Source organism: Piliocolobus tephrosceles, chromosome X (assembly GCF_002776525.5).
Source record: "Piliocolobus tephrosceles isolate RC106 chromosome X, ASM277652v3, whole genome shotgun sequence".
Lineage (NCBI taxonomy): Eukaryota > Metazoa > Chordata > Mammalia > Primates > Cercopithecidae > Piliocolobus > Piliocolobus tephrosceles.
Window position 1 is genome coordinate 78,641,922 of NC_045455.1, and position 14,203 is coordinate 78,656,124.

At 35.3% G+C, this 14,203-nt stretch overlaps 1 protein-coding gene across 7 annotated transcripts in view; it reads left to right on the plus strand.

Annotated features, from left to right (window-relative positions):
* TRPC4 (transient receptor potential cation channel subfamily C member 4) overlaps positions 1-14,203 on the plus strand; it is a 195,695-nt gene that overhangs the window by 139,033 nt on the left and 42,459 nt on the right. The gene's annotated exons all lie outside the window — the stretch shown is intronic.

Here is a 14,203-nt window from a genome sequence, read left to right on the forward strand (position 1 = left end):
GGTTCTAGATTTATAACATCAAGATTGAATGACTTACGGAAATGATGTGGCTTATAAGTGTGTCCCTCATCATGTTAATTGTCCCAATGCTAGATTGGAACTCTGTTTATGGTTTTCTCTTAAGTCTTCTTGAATTGACTTAGATTTTCAAACCATGTCACCTCTGTGAGTTACTTGTTGTATAAAGTAATACTTATTTGTACTAAATTTACTTTTCTTCCATTTTCAAAAGATCTTCCTCACCTTCATAATACCTTAATGTATGAGAAATGATCACTTTATACCTCTCATTTGTTTATACTAGCAAAACACTTTTCACTTATTTCTTTTATATATTTATATCATAAATGTCCATGTTTATCTAGGTAGGAAAGTTCTCTAACTTTAAAGCCTAACCTTTGAAACCAATTTCTTTTTCTTCTTAAGAAATACGGTTTTGCTTGGGAATTTCTGTTATTTTATATATCTTGCCATGTTTCAGCAATAAGAACTGTATTCAGCCTCATAGAACCAGTTATCTTGTGTTTCAGTACAATGGCAGAATAAGGTTTGTTATTTCAGTATCTTTCTTGTTGAAGTTCAACATTGTTGACTATTTAAATCTATTGTGTTTTATATCTTTAGAAAGCAGTTCATAATGGCTCTTCTATCCTTCTGCCACGGTGTCAACGATCAGTTGGAACTCACCGTCCAACAAAGCTTTTAGAATTATTTTTACTTCAGACTTGCTTGTATCTGAAGGTTATAGACCTTTCCTTTCTGCCATCAAACAGCCTCAAGAGATCTTCTTGCACATATTTGCTGTCAGGATGAACTTTATTATATAAGAAAGAAAGCCAAAAAGCTTTACAGGCACCAAACTTATGATGCTTGTCATCGTGATACAGTTCTAACTAATGGAGAAAACTAATCATGGATAATTCTGTTAGAACTCTCAACAGATGAGTAAATTCCAGACAGATAGACACCAATATCCTTCTCAGGCTGTCAAATTACCCACTTAATCTAGAGTAAAAAGTAAAACAGTTGTTTGATCAAGCATTGATATGGACCTGATAACAGAGCTATACTTTTTGGGTGTCTGGAGAAAAAGTTTCATTGGAAACACTGAATGATGGATTAGAAAGAGCTCGAGGCTAGAAGATCAGAGACTTGGGTACTTTTACGTTCTCCATGACTCTGAGGCTCTTAACTTATTCAGGGTTTGATTTTTAATATATTATACTAGGAATATGCAATGAATAGAATATGATAAGTGTATTAAAAATTACATGAAAACTAAAGTATGTTATATGTGTAATGTGCATTATGAGAATTCATCGAAATTATGGCAAGAGTTTTATCTCAAAGGGAGGTCATTTGTTTCTGAAGATAATATGTAGTAAGATAAGGGAAAAGCAAACTTTTGAATGCTAGTTTTCAGGACTTCCTGAAACCCAGTTTGAATTTTCCCTCAGAATTCATTCCAACTCTGATTGTAACCCACAAATTTTGTTATAACTTATCCCTTTGCGCAAAAGAGTATGGATATGTGTAAAATTTCCAGATGTAGACTTATGTAATTAGCTTAGTAAAATCAATTATAAAATGAATAACACTTTTCATGAAAGAAGTAGAACTTTGGACTGGGTGTGGTGGCTCACACCTGTAATCCCAGCACTTTAGGAGAACGAGGTGGGCAGATCACGAGGGGTTCGAGACTGGACTGGCCAACATAGTGAAACCCTATCTCTACTTAAAACACAAAAATTAGATGGGCATAGTGGTGGGCACATGTAGTCCCAGCTACTCAGGAAGCTGAGACAGGAGAATCGCTTGAACTCGGAAGGCAGAGGTTGCAGTGAGCCGAGATTGTGCCACTGCACTCCAGCCTAGATGACAGAGCGAGACTCCATCTCAAAAAAAAAAAAAAAAAAAAAAAGGAAAGAAAGAAAGAGAGAAAGAAAAAGGAGAAAGAAAAGAAAGAAAGAAAGAAAAAGAAAAGAAAGAAACTTTAATGAAGGCTATTGTATGAATACAGCAGGAAATACTTTGTTCCTATGAGAAAACAAAATGGCTGCTGAAGTGATATGACATTGTGAGCATGCCCGGGATTATGCCACAATTAAACAGTATGCAAATCTATGCACACTGAGCATGGTGAGAAAGGTGAACTGAGGAAAAGATATAACATAGGAGGAGGTCTAAGCTCTGTTAAAAATAGCTTCTATTAAACTCCTAGGCATAAAATAAGAATTGCTCATAATATCCAGATTATACAACTTGCCTATAACACATACTTTATTTAGCAGTTTTTTAAACAAGATTGGTTTCTCATTTCCATAATTTATTTTTTATGTTTTAAAAGGTTGATATTAACAAGTCTGAACATTTCAACAAGGCCTACCAAATTGAAGATGTAGAATGAAAAGTTGATGATCACATTTTCATCTAGATAAATATTCGTAGACTCAAATAATACTATATGTATGGATATATATGTGTATGTATGTATGTGTGTGTGTGTATATATATATATATACACACACACATATGTGTATAACCAGTTATGGTTTTTACACATATATGTATAATCAGTTATGTGTATATAAGTACATATAGACACATACATATATACACATATACACACATGTGTATATATACATATATGTGTGTATATATACATATATGTGTGTGCACATATATTTAATTCTTCCTCTTATGACCATTTTTTCATCTTTTGTCAAAAGTCATTAAGATCACATGGCTTCATATTTTCAGCCTCACTGCTGAATTTCCCATCCCCTCAAGCAGCCCCAGACAATATACTCACAAGTATAAGAAATACGCCTATTACTTTCCCCAGTTCCTCCCTTGGCATGGTGCTCAAATAATCTTAGCAAACTAGCTTCAGACACACACAGACCTTCAAACCCAAGTTGCAGACTACCCATTTATTAATTTAAAATGGATATTTTAACTTTTGAGGAACTCAGATAGTCAGTGCAGTGTGACATATGACCCTCATTTTACTATTTATCTGTGGGAAAAAATATTTTAACATCACCTTCACAGAATTACAAAGACTAACACAGTAATATCTCAAACAATGAAATATTAATGAAGATTTCAGTTACTGTGTGTGCTCCTATTCATGCTGAACACATGATTTCTTTATGGAGAGAAATGAACTCTTTTTAGGCCATGACAGTGAAATATAAATTTGACACAGCAAAATTGAAATTTCCAGGCCTTCAGTTTGAAAACATGGTTTAGATGGTTCAAGGGAAGATGGGAAAAGATAGGAAAAGAGGAGATACCAAAAAGAAAGGGTCATAGTAAAAAAAAAAAAAAAAAAAAAAAAAACAGCATGAGAGATTCTTGAATTAGTGTTCATTAGCACAGAGTAACAATAGTAGTAGTAGTAGTAGTAGTAATAGTAGTGGTAGTAGTAGTAGTAGTAATCGTAGTCATAAATAGTAGAAACTGAAAAGTTAGGCACTGAGTAATTTAAATGCATTCTTTTGTTCGAACTTCACAGTAACTCTGTTCCATTTAATCATAATAAATGAGTTAATGTCTCATTTCACAGAGAGGAAACAGGCTTAGAGAATTTAGATTCCTTGCAGGGATCAAGGGATCAAGGAGCTAACAAGTGATACTAGATTCAAATTCCAGTCAATGTAAGTCTAGATCTAGATTCTTTATCCTTTCTGAGACACTGACCCAGAAGTGTGAGAGGTAGAATTTGAAAAGGCAGAAACAGCTCAGAACATGTCTCCATACCTAAGACTTCTTCGCTTCTATTTGCCAACTTAGATTTTTACACAGGTGAAATTTGAATGGACCATGTTTCTGCTTCATTAAACGTGTAATGCTCTTTAAGATGTGCATTTGATATGATTTACTATTGAATATTATGTTTACCAACACACCAACACCAGACTTATCACTACCACCACGCTCACATCACCACCAGTATCATCACTGCCTTGCTTCTAATCTAAAACATATTATGTGTGGCTTTCTAGCACTTAAAGAAGGAATCCATTCCAAGAAAGAAAGAGTAAGTCCTTTGATTTGACCTAGAGATGTTTCCTATTTTGCTTTCCATGTATTAGTTGCTATGTCTTAAAGGTAAATTTGTTTTCTTCAAGGACATTATTATTTTTTAAATTTCTGTGTGTGTGTGTCTCTGTGTGTGTGTGTATGTGTGTGTGTGTGTGTGTAAGGGGTACTCAGGAAAACTGAAAGAAATAAATATATTTCCTTTGTGCATATTTATTTTTAAAATATTCAGAAGTTTGTATTAAGTGGAAGGTAGTAATTTTCATAGTGAAACTATTAATATTCACTTATTCAAAACTATATATTAGGCAACTACTGCTACCTGTTGAAAGGGTAATGAACAAGGAATTGGAGAAATATTTATTCCTTGTCTTCCTATCTACATAAGCATTCTACTTCTTAGTTTTCATGGAAAATTTTTAAATTAAAATCCTATAAAAAGAATGCTCCTACACTGATAAAATGTCTCACTTGATTTTTAAGTAACTATTTTTAGGTCAGAAGTTATCAGATGATCTGGAATTCTAAAGTTCTACACTTCACTCTTACTCTGAAACTAACATGGCATCCTTTCTTGGTAAACTTAAAAATGTGTACTTCCTTAATTATATATTCCTAGCTTTTTTTCCTCAAAATGTTAAAATAATGGTGTCAAAACCCATAGTGGTTTAAGCATTTTTAGATGTCTTCCAACTAAGAATATTTAACATTCACTGTCTCTTTATGTCAGTGTTTTTTGAAGTATGGTCTGCTGACTAAAATTATAATTACTGTAGATTCTTATGACAAATTCAGATTATGGTTGGCTGATTTAGAAATTCCAAAAGTATTTTAAACATTAAAGACTGAGAAACAATTCTGGAAGTCAAATTTCCTAATCATGTAATGGTTTTATTAAGGAGCTTCAACGTATTTGAATCTAAACATGAAATGGTTTTACTTCTTTCTGTCACTCTCCTTGGCCACCTTATATCAAATATCCTTTCTTTGTTTCCGAATGATATCACTATCAGTTATCATAAATTTTCTGAAATGCAAATTATTTAAAAGTAGGCTATGTTCAGTTTAAAACTCAAATTTTATAGTAAGCTTAAAGATCTTCTCTTTCCAATAAAGGCCTGACTCATGGCTTGAAGGATATAGAATTGTCCATCTCTTACACATCCTTTAACTCCAACACTGGTATTCACGGTGGGACACAGGCTCTTCATGTTTCCTCATTCCTGTTGCTTTAGGGAAGATGGGGGATGAGAGAAGTTAAATGTCCTGATTTATCTGGTACCCTGGTCAGAGCTCTTTCTTGGTTGGTTGTCCTGCCTCTCCGGCTATTACTGAGCCACCTGTGCGATGCTGACTCTCCTGAGGGGTACATGGCTGTTCTTTGAGGGCCCCGTTGTGCCTCCACACTGCATAGTTCTCTGAGTCAGAGATTCAACTCTGCCAGGCATCTTCCAGTTCCTCCACTCCTGCAACCAGCAGTCAGTCCCGAATGGGGGTCCTGGAACCCTAACAAATCCCTCTTGAGTCCTTGCAAGAAGGCTCAAACCCAGCCTATTCTTGTAATATGCACTTACCTCACAACAGCATCACAGAACATTACCACCTTAAAAGACAGAAGGCCAGACTACCATGGGCTACTCTATTGCCAAACTTCACTGCTTTTCTATTTTCTGTGATGAGCTGGACCCAGGGGGAGAGAGCAAGCCAACTGCCCAAACAGATGCCCCAGCAGCGGTGAGGTAGTAGTTCCTCCTTGTAGAAATTCCCAGACTTTATGAGGGGTTTTCTTGGAGTCTCCCTTACTTGACTTAGGGAGGCAGTAGTATTGGTGAGGAAATACCCTTACCTCTCCTTCTGATATTCGCTTTTAGCACAAAAACTGCACTGTCCTGGCCAGGCTGCTGCTGCCTGTAATCCAAGCTCCCTCCTTGGGAGGCCAAGGTGGGGAGATTGCTTGATGCCAGGAGTTCAAGACCAGCCTGGCCAACATAGCAAGATTTCTTTTCTACCAGAAAAACAAACAACAAAAAAAAGATAGCTGGGCACGGTAGCATGTGCCTCTAGTCTTCGCTACTCTACGCAGGAGGCTGAGGTGGGAGCATTGCATGAGCTCAGGGGTTTGAGGATGCAGTGAGATATAAAGCACCACTACACGGCAACCTGGGAAGCAGGGTGAGACTCTGTCTCTAAAAAATAACGACGACGACAAAAACAAAACAGAAACCCTGCACTCCCTGACCTCGTGGCTCTCTCGCCATCTGTCTTCCTAGGTCTACCTCTGTTATAGATTATGGAAGTAGAGGGCTAGATGTTTGGGAACAGATAGGGGTCCTGAGGCCTCCCAGTAGGCCCTGGAAGGAAAAGTTTGGTTACAATTTTCTGTAAACTTTTTTCAGAACGTGGATACTTGGGGTCCTTGTTTTCATCTTTGTTTGAGTTTTAAGTATAGTGCTGAGAACAGGAGCTGCCCCTTAACTGAGTGCCTCTTAGTGGTTCAGAACAACGGGATTTCTACTGAATAAAAGAATTCATTTAAATTTCTCTTTGAACAGAAGCAGAGTTTTGACGAGAGACTCCTTTATATTCCCTGATTTGAAAATCAAAAAACAAAACAATGCAAAACTCCAGCAGGGAGGAATGTTTTGTGTTCAGTTATCTTCGTTGATTTGATACAACATAAAGCTCAGCGTTCTGTGAAGAGACTTCCAAGGTCAGGTCCCCCACAGCTTTGGGATTTAAATGATAGACCCCTGGAAGTTGTCATAGGTGAAAAGGTGACGTGCTTTTTGTTTGGGGTTATTTACAATTGGTGTAAGTACTGACAGTAAGAAAGGGAACGACAGGAGATCTGTTTGCAGAGTTACACATTTGTCACATGTAATTGGTGCTGTTAAATGTGGCATCTGAGCATTGCCTACCCCATCACATCCTCACAGCCAGCTTCGCAGGACATAATAGAACCCTCAAATAGCCCTGAGTGAAAATTGTTATGGGAAAGGTAGAAAAAAAAAAATAGTAAAAACTTCCAGGCATCTACAAATATTTTTAAAAGGAAGTTCTCTGACTCATTTGTACTGTGATCTTTCCTTTGTTGGTCCCCACAGTCTTGACATCAATGCTTGTAATTAGGCCTCCACCACAACTCTGAGAAATCATGTCCTCTGTTTATAAACAGCAAAGAGCAATTTTGAAATGTTCCCATTGTGGGAACAAGATAAACATTTTGTGACAGAAGCTCTCTTAATCTTTGTTCTCTTCAGGCTTTTTAGTTACCATGGATAATTTACTATCTGAATTCATTTTTTATTTAGTTAATAGCACCCTCTAGTTTTTCTAAAAGCTTGTTTCTTCAAAAATTCAGTAAATGTTGCCAGAATAAATGAAACTGGCCATTCCGCTACCATGCTCATAACAAACATAAATCCACAGCCATCTGACAGGTATGTGGTGACCAGAGCTATAAAAAGTGATATTTCAATCTGGAACTTAAAAAAAGAGATCCCAACACATTACCCAACAGACATTGATTGGCAATCTTATCTATAGCTCAAGTTTAAACAAAATGATGGCATGAGTTCCCAGTTTTATCAGGATCTCTGTTTTTCCCACACAATTGTGCCTTTCAAAGGTCAGAAGTGAAGTAAGATTTTGGGTGGTCAAGAAAATCAGATTTAATGTCTCCTCCTTGATCTCCAGAGGAACTGTAATATATCAGCATTGTGAGTATTGCTTGGGAGTCTTCTTAGAAAATCTTAGAGGTCATCTAGTCTAAACTTCCAGTTGAAGTTTCATCTCCTTTAACCCATCAAATGAGAACAGAGTCTGCTCAGCTATGAAAGAAGTTGAAATAAAATGTTGACTTGTACTGCGCTCATAACTTCTTTATACCTCCTTCCCAAAGCCTTTCTTCCTCTATGTAAATACCCACAAAATATTTGAATTCAGCTATTTCGGTGACTGTTAATAATCACATTTGACTTTCCAGTTTAGCAGAAGCAGGTACAAAGATAATGAAATTTATCTGTAATACATAATGAAATATAAATGTTCCGGTTAGCATGTACTTTAAAATATATTTTATTTCATGATACATACAAATCTGAAAGCAACCAAATTACAAATTCATTAAGTTGGAATGAATTTTAGAGATTACGTAGATCCGTCTCCACTCACTGCTACAATTTCTGTGGCTTAAAGACAGCCTCTGGATTGGAATCTCTATGTCACAGGGTAATCCATTCCAGTTTTAGAGCAACTCTAATTGCCAGAATATTCTTCCTTATATTTGGCCAGAAGCCATCTCTCTATATTTTTCTTATCAAAGGTCCAATTTCTGCTTTGTGGAGCAGACCAGAGCAAGTCTGTGCCCTCTTGTACAGGACAGTTCTTCATCTCTCATGGCAGCGATTGTGGTGACTGCTTTTAGTAAAATTGTTACAATCCTAATAGGAAGAAGCGATCTTTGGCAATTTATGCAGTTAGGATAAAAATCATACTTTGTAAAAGTCATGTAATCCAAACCTCTGATTTTTGAAGTGAACTGAAACCTAGAGAGGCTAAGCTAAGATTCTAAAACTGATTGCTAGCTGAGTTGAGCCTGGCCCCTTGATCACCTAACATAGACTAGCTCTTATCACTGTGCCTTCTGCTGAAAAATTAACTTGAAATGCATTTGTTAAACCAATGATTGCATGCACATATTTAATATCTGGGAATTGGCAGTGTCAAGCAAGACAAAACAAATAAGCAACATTGTACTGAGCTCATAACTTCTTCTTTATGCCTCCTTCCCAAAGCCCTCAGTCTGTCCTCTGAAGCACATAGCTCTGTGCCTTGTAAACTCTCAAGAATAAGAAAATGTTGTCCAAGTGCACTGCATTTAGAAGATTCTGATCCAGTCCTGGTTTCTCCATTACCTAGTGGCATCGCATTGTTGTTTACACTGCCTCTTTGGGCCTTAGTTTTCTCATGCAGGCTGTGGTTGTCTATTGAATTCTGAGTCTGTAGCCAGGTTAGTAGGAGAAGCACCATAGGTGTGGAAAAAATGTGTGCCAAGCATTTTTTCTCACCGGATATTTTAAATTCTAAGTTTCCCACCAGCTCTAAAATCTAGTGCAGGCATCGTATCTTACTCAGTTCTGATATACTCCTTTCTCCAATATGGAGGTAGTAAATATTATCATTTTCCCAATTATGTCCCAATTCTATCTGACCTCTCATGATTTATTTATTTATGAAAGATGACTAAAAGAGGAAACTAGGACACAAATGCCGAACTTAGAATAAAGCAGTTGTCTACAGCCAACTTTAAAAAATACACTATAATTAATTTATCTGAAAGCAGCTCTCATGAGTTAGAAATTTGAATATAAAATATAAAAACAAAACTTTATTGATAATTTTAAATAGTCATTGTTTATTTTCACTAATTAATGATAGAACATCATGTCGACTATGCTTTTATTTCGTTCAACATTTTATTATTAAAATTTTCAAACATAGAGAAAATGTAAAAGAAATGTAGTTACTCATATATTACCTGTAATCAATGTATTACAATAATATTTCAAATTATTTTTTCTATCACTGTATTCATTCCTCAATATCAATTTTGTAATTTTTGCTACACTCAAATTAAGTTATAACACTAACTTTTGGAGTTGAGTGCAGAGATATAAGATGTTATCAAACACATACAGTCATGCAATCACCGCCACAGGAGGCAGCAAACTATGGCCCTGATCTCAGATTGTTTGCCAGTTTTTTAAAATAATTTCATTGAAACGCATTCATGCTCATTTATTGCAAAGCCTAAATTATTTGTTCCCTGGCCTTTTACAGAAAAGTCGTTTTTTTTTTTTTATAAATATCCTTTATCAAATTAAGAAATTTCCCTTTTATTCATACTTTACAGAAAGTTTTTATCATGAATGCATGTTAAATTTTGTCAAATGCTTATACTGCATCTATTGAAATGATCACATTTTTTCAAAAATCTGTTGATGGGATAAATTATGCTGATTGATTTTTAAATATTGAAACAACATTTCATTATCTGGAAAAAACATGACTTGGTCATGATTTATTTTTTATATATATATTGCTAACTTTTATTCACTACTATTTATTGAGGATTTTTGTGCATATTTATAAGGGCTATTCATGTGTCATTTTAAAGAGTTTTGTCTGATTGTTTATCAGTGTAATACTTGCCTCTTAAATGTTTCTTACTGTTGTGTCTTTGTAAGAGTTTGATTAGCACCAGTATTATTTTTTCTTGAAAGGTTTGGTTGAACGCACCATGAAATCAACTGGACCTGAATGTTTGTGTTGTTGGAAGGATATTAACTACATGTTCATTTCCTTTAATAAGTATAGGACTATTCAGGTTGCTTTATGTCCTCCTGAGTGAGTTTTGAAGTTTACGTCTCAGGGAAAAAAACTCATTTAAGTTGTGAAATATATGAGCACCCAGTTATTCATTCTAGTTGCTTATTATTCTTATAATATCTATAAGATCTGTATTGATGTTCCTTCTTTAATTTCTGATATTGATCATTTATATCATCTTTTTTTGTTAATCATTCTGGCTAGTGTTTTATCAATTTTATTGACCACTTCAAAAAACTAGATTTTGTTTTCATTGATTTATCTTTCATTTTATGTTTCAGATCTTATTGATTTTTGTTACCTTTGTTATTTTCTTCTTTCTGCTTGTTTTGGTTTAAACTTGCTCTTCTTTTTATAGTGTCTTAATTGAAGGTGAAATCACTGAATTGAACCCCTCACTCTTTTTTAATAAAGCATTCAGAGCTACACATTTCCTCTAAGCACTGCTCTAGAAGCCTCACAAAGAGTTTTTAGTTGTATCTTCGTTTTCAATCTTTTCAAAATATTTTTAATTATTCTCATAAATTCGTATTTGAGCCAAAAGAACTATATTGTTTAGTTGAAAAATATTTGGAGATTTTCTAGGTACATTTAATTATTGATTGCTTGTTTATTTGTGTTGTGGTCATAGAACTTACTTAGTATGATTTCAACATATATAAATGTGTTGAGGTTTGTTTTAGGGTCCACACTATGGTCTATCTTGGTCAATGTTCCATGTGCACAAGAAAGAAATATGTTTTCTGCTGTTGTCATGTTGTTGATAGTGTTATTCAGGTCTTCTATATCATTACTAAATTTCTGTCTACTGGTTCTGTTGGTTACAGAGAGGAATGCTGAAAGCTCCAATTATAATTTTACTTTTCTTTGTTTCTTATTTCAGTTTTAATAGTTATGGCATCTTGTATTATAGGGTTCTTTTGTTAACCATAAGCACACACAGAATTTTTATATCTTCTCAGCGAATTGGCCTTTTTATTTTTATGTTATGTCCCTCTCTATGCCTAGTAACATTGCTTCTTGTGAAATACATCTACTTTTATATTAATATAGCCACGGGAGCTGTCTTTTAATTATTGTTTTATGTTATTTATTTATTTTTCCATTACTTCTGTGTAATGAAGTAAAAGAATGAATTGTAATAGAGTTGTGCCTGTACTTTTTTTTGTGTATGATCATCTCCGTATTTTCATTAGTGTGTTTAGATTATACATTTCATTGAGTATACTTATGATATGGGTAAACTGGAAATCTACCCCCATTGCTATTGTTCTTTCCTATTTATTCCATTTGTTCTTCATTGCATTTTTCCTTGTTTGCCTGTTATCGGATTAAATATTTGTATATCACTATTATTTACATTTATGGCTCTCTACTCATATATTTAAAAATATTTAAAGGATGCCATAATATTTATGATATAAACTATTAATTTATTACATACTAACTTCAAAAATATTATTCTGCTTTATGTGTAGTATAAGAACCTTATGATGGCAGGCTTGTAATTCCCCTGTGTCATCTTTTGTGCTAATGTCATTACACATTTTACTTTTACATATGTTGAAAATTACAATATAGTGCTACAGTTTTTACTTAGGCAGTAATTATAAGTTAGAAAACTTTTAAATAAAAATAAATATATATTTTATTTTATATGTATAACATATCTTCATATATATATGTATATACACACACACATTTCTGGACATAAATCTTCATTTTTAAAAATAAATCTAACTTTCCATCCAATATTATACTAAAAGGATATTTTTAAGCCAGAAATTATATGTCTTTTAGTGTGGGTCTGACAGAAATAAATTGTCTCAGATTTTGATTGTTTGAAGAAAAAGTCTTTAGTATTTCTTAGAGCTATTTGTGTTGTATATAGAATCCTGGGTTAATTTTTATTCTTTTTCTTTCAACACTTTAAAGATGTCACTCCAGGCCGGGCGCGGTGGCTCCTGCCTGTAATCCCAGCACTTTGGGAGGCCAAGGGGGGCGGATCATGAGGTCAGGAGATCGAGACCATCCTGGCCAACATGGTGACACCCCCGTCTCTACTAAAATACAAAAACTTGGCCGGGTGGGGTAGTGTGTGCCTGTAGTCCCAGCTACTTGGGAGGCTGAGGCAGGGAAATTGTTTTAACCCAGGAGGCAGAGATTGCAGTGGGCTGAGATCACGCTACTGCACTCCAGCCTGGCGACAGAGCAAGACTCCGTCTAAAAAAATAAAAAAGATGTTACTCCATTGCATTGTATATATTTTTTACAACAGAAGTGTGCTGTCAGTCTTACTTTTCTTTGTTTTTTTTTTTTTTGTTTTGTTTTGTTTTTTTTTCTTGGCTGCTTTTGGTATTTTTTCTTTATCTTTTGTTTTTGACGGCTTGAATATGATGCATCATGGTTTGGTGTATGTGGGTACATATGTGTACGTGTGTTTTGGAAAGTTATTCATTCCACCTATGCAGAAGACTAGCAACAGACGTACGCAGCCTTTATGCCTGAAAATGTACATGCCTCTTCTCTTCTATGTCAGTGTAGAGGTTTGAGGCAATAAGTCAGGAGTTGAGTTGGGTTTGGGTTTTGTTGTTGCTACGGTCAATTTCAGTGCATCACATGCCTCAGCTTAGGGTGGAAAAGAAGATTATTCTCAGTGTTCCTTCTCCACCTACAGTTTTGACCTTCCCTGTGCATCTGTGCCTCAGAGGCCCTTCCTCCAGTGGTTGTCAATTGCTGATTGTTCACTGGTGTTTGTTGGCCTAGTGATGCAGGGCAGGAAAACTCTCTGATGTCCTCATCCAGGGTCAGGCTTACGCAGGCCTATATCTGAGTGCTAGGGATGGCACTTTCTCCGTGATCTATGCCCTCCTTTTCATGGCAAACATGGCAGCTTATGTACAGGGAAGTTTTTCCTGCCCCTGCTCTACTGGTGTTGCTGTAAACCTGAGACCCAGGAGTGCTTTCTGTCTCTTCCACCAGGCTAAAGTGTTTTGCTCCTTAGGGGAGAGGAGCCTGGATAGGACTCTGTGCCTCTTCCACAGAAGCAGCCTCTTTTCTCCCCTGGGCTTGAACTATGGTATTTCCCTTGAGCTTTAGGATAGGGTCCATGAAGAAGAGCATGCAAAACGGTAGAAATGTTCCTTGTGACTGTGGGTCCCAGGGATTCTAGTCTCTCCTGCGACCTCACAGTGAGCCTAATGTCTTGGATGGTACCAGTGTCTCTTCCTTGCACACTCTGCCGCAGGTGAGCTAAGGCTCAAAACATGGATCCTTCAGAGGAGAGTGCTTATATTTAAAGTTTAGATTCCTTGATTTCTCATCTCTCTGATGCATGCTTGGAAAATTATAATTTTATAATTTCAATTTTTCTTGAGTCAGTGTAGGGATAATACTTTTCCAACTTTCTACATCCTATGTAGATCTTCAACTCTAAATTTCATGTTTCAGGATATTATCCTAAAGAATTCTCATTGTTTGCTTGTGTTAAGGTAGTTATGACATCATACTTACCCCTTTAATATTTACTGAAACTAGATATTTTGATATCTCTCTCATCATTAGGCTCTAAATATGGAATTATAAAATTTTAATAAGATAATGGAAATAAAATAATAACCTACCCTAATATTTTGTAAGTACTTCATAGAACTTGAAAATAAAGCATTTCCTATTAAAAATTAAAAATACATTTTTCTAGATATAGCTTTAAAGCTATTGCTACATATAAAGTATTTTAATGAATTACCATGAATGCTATAACCAT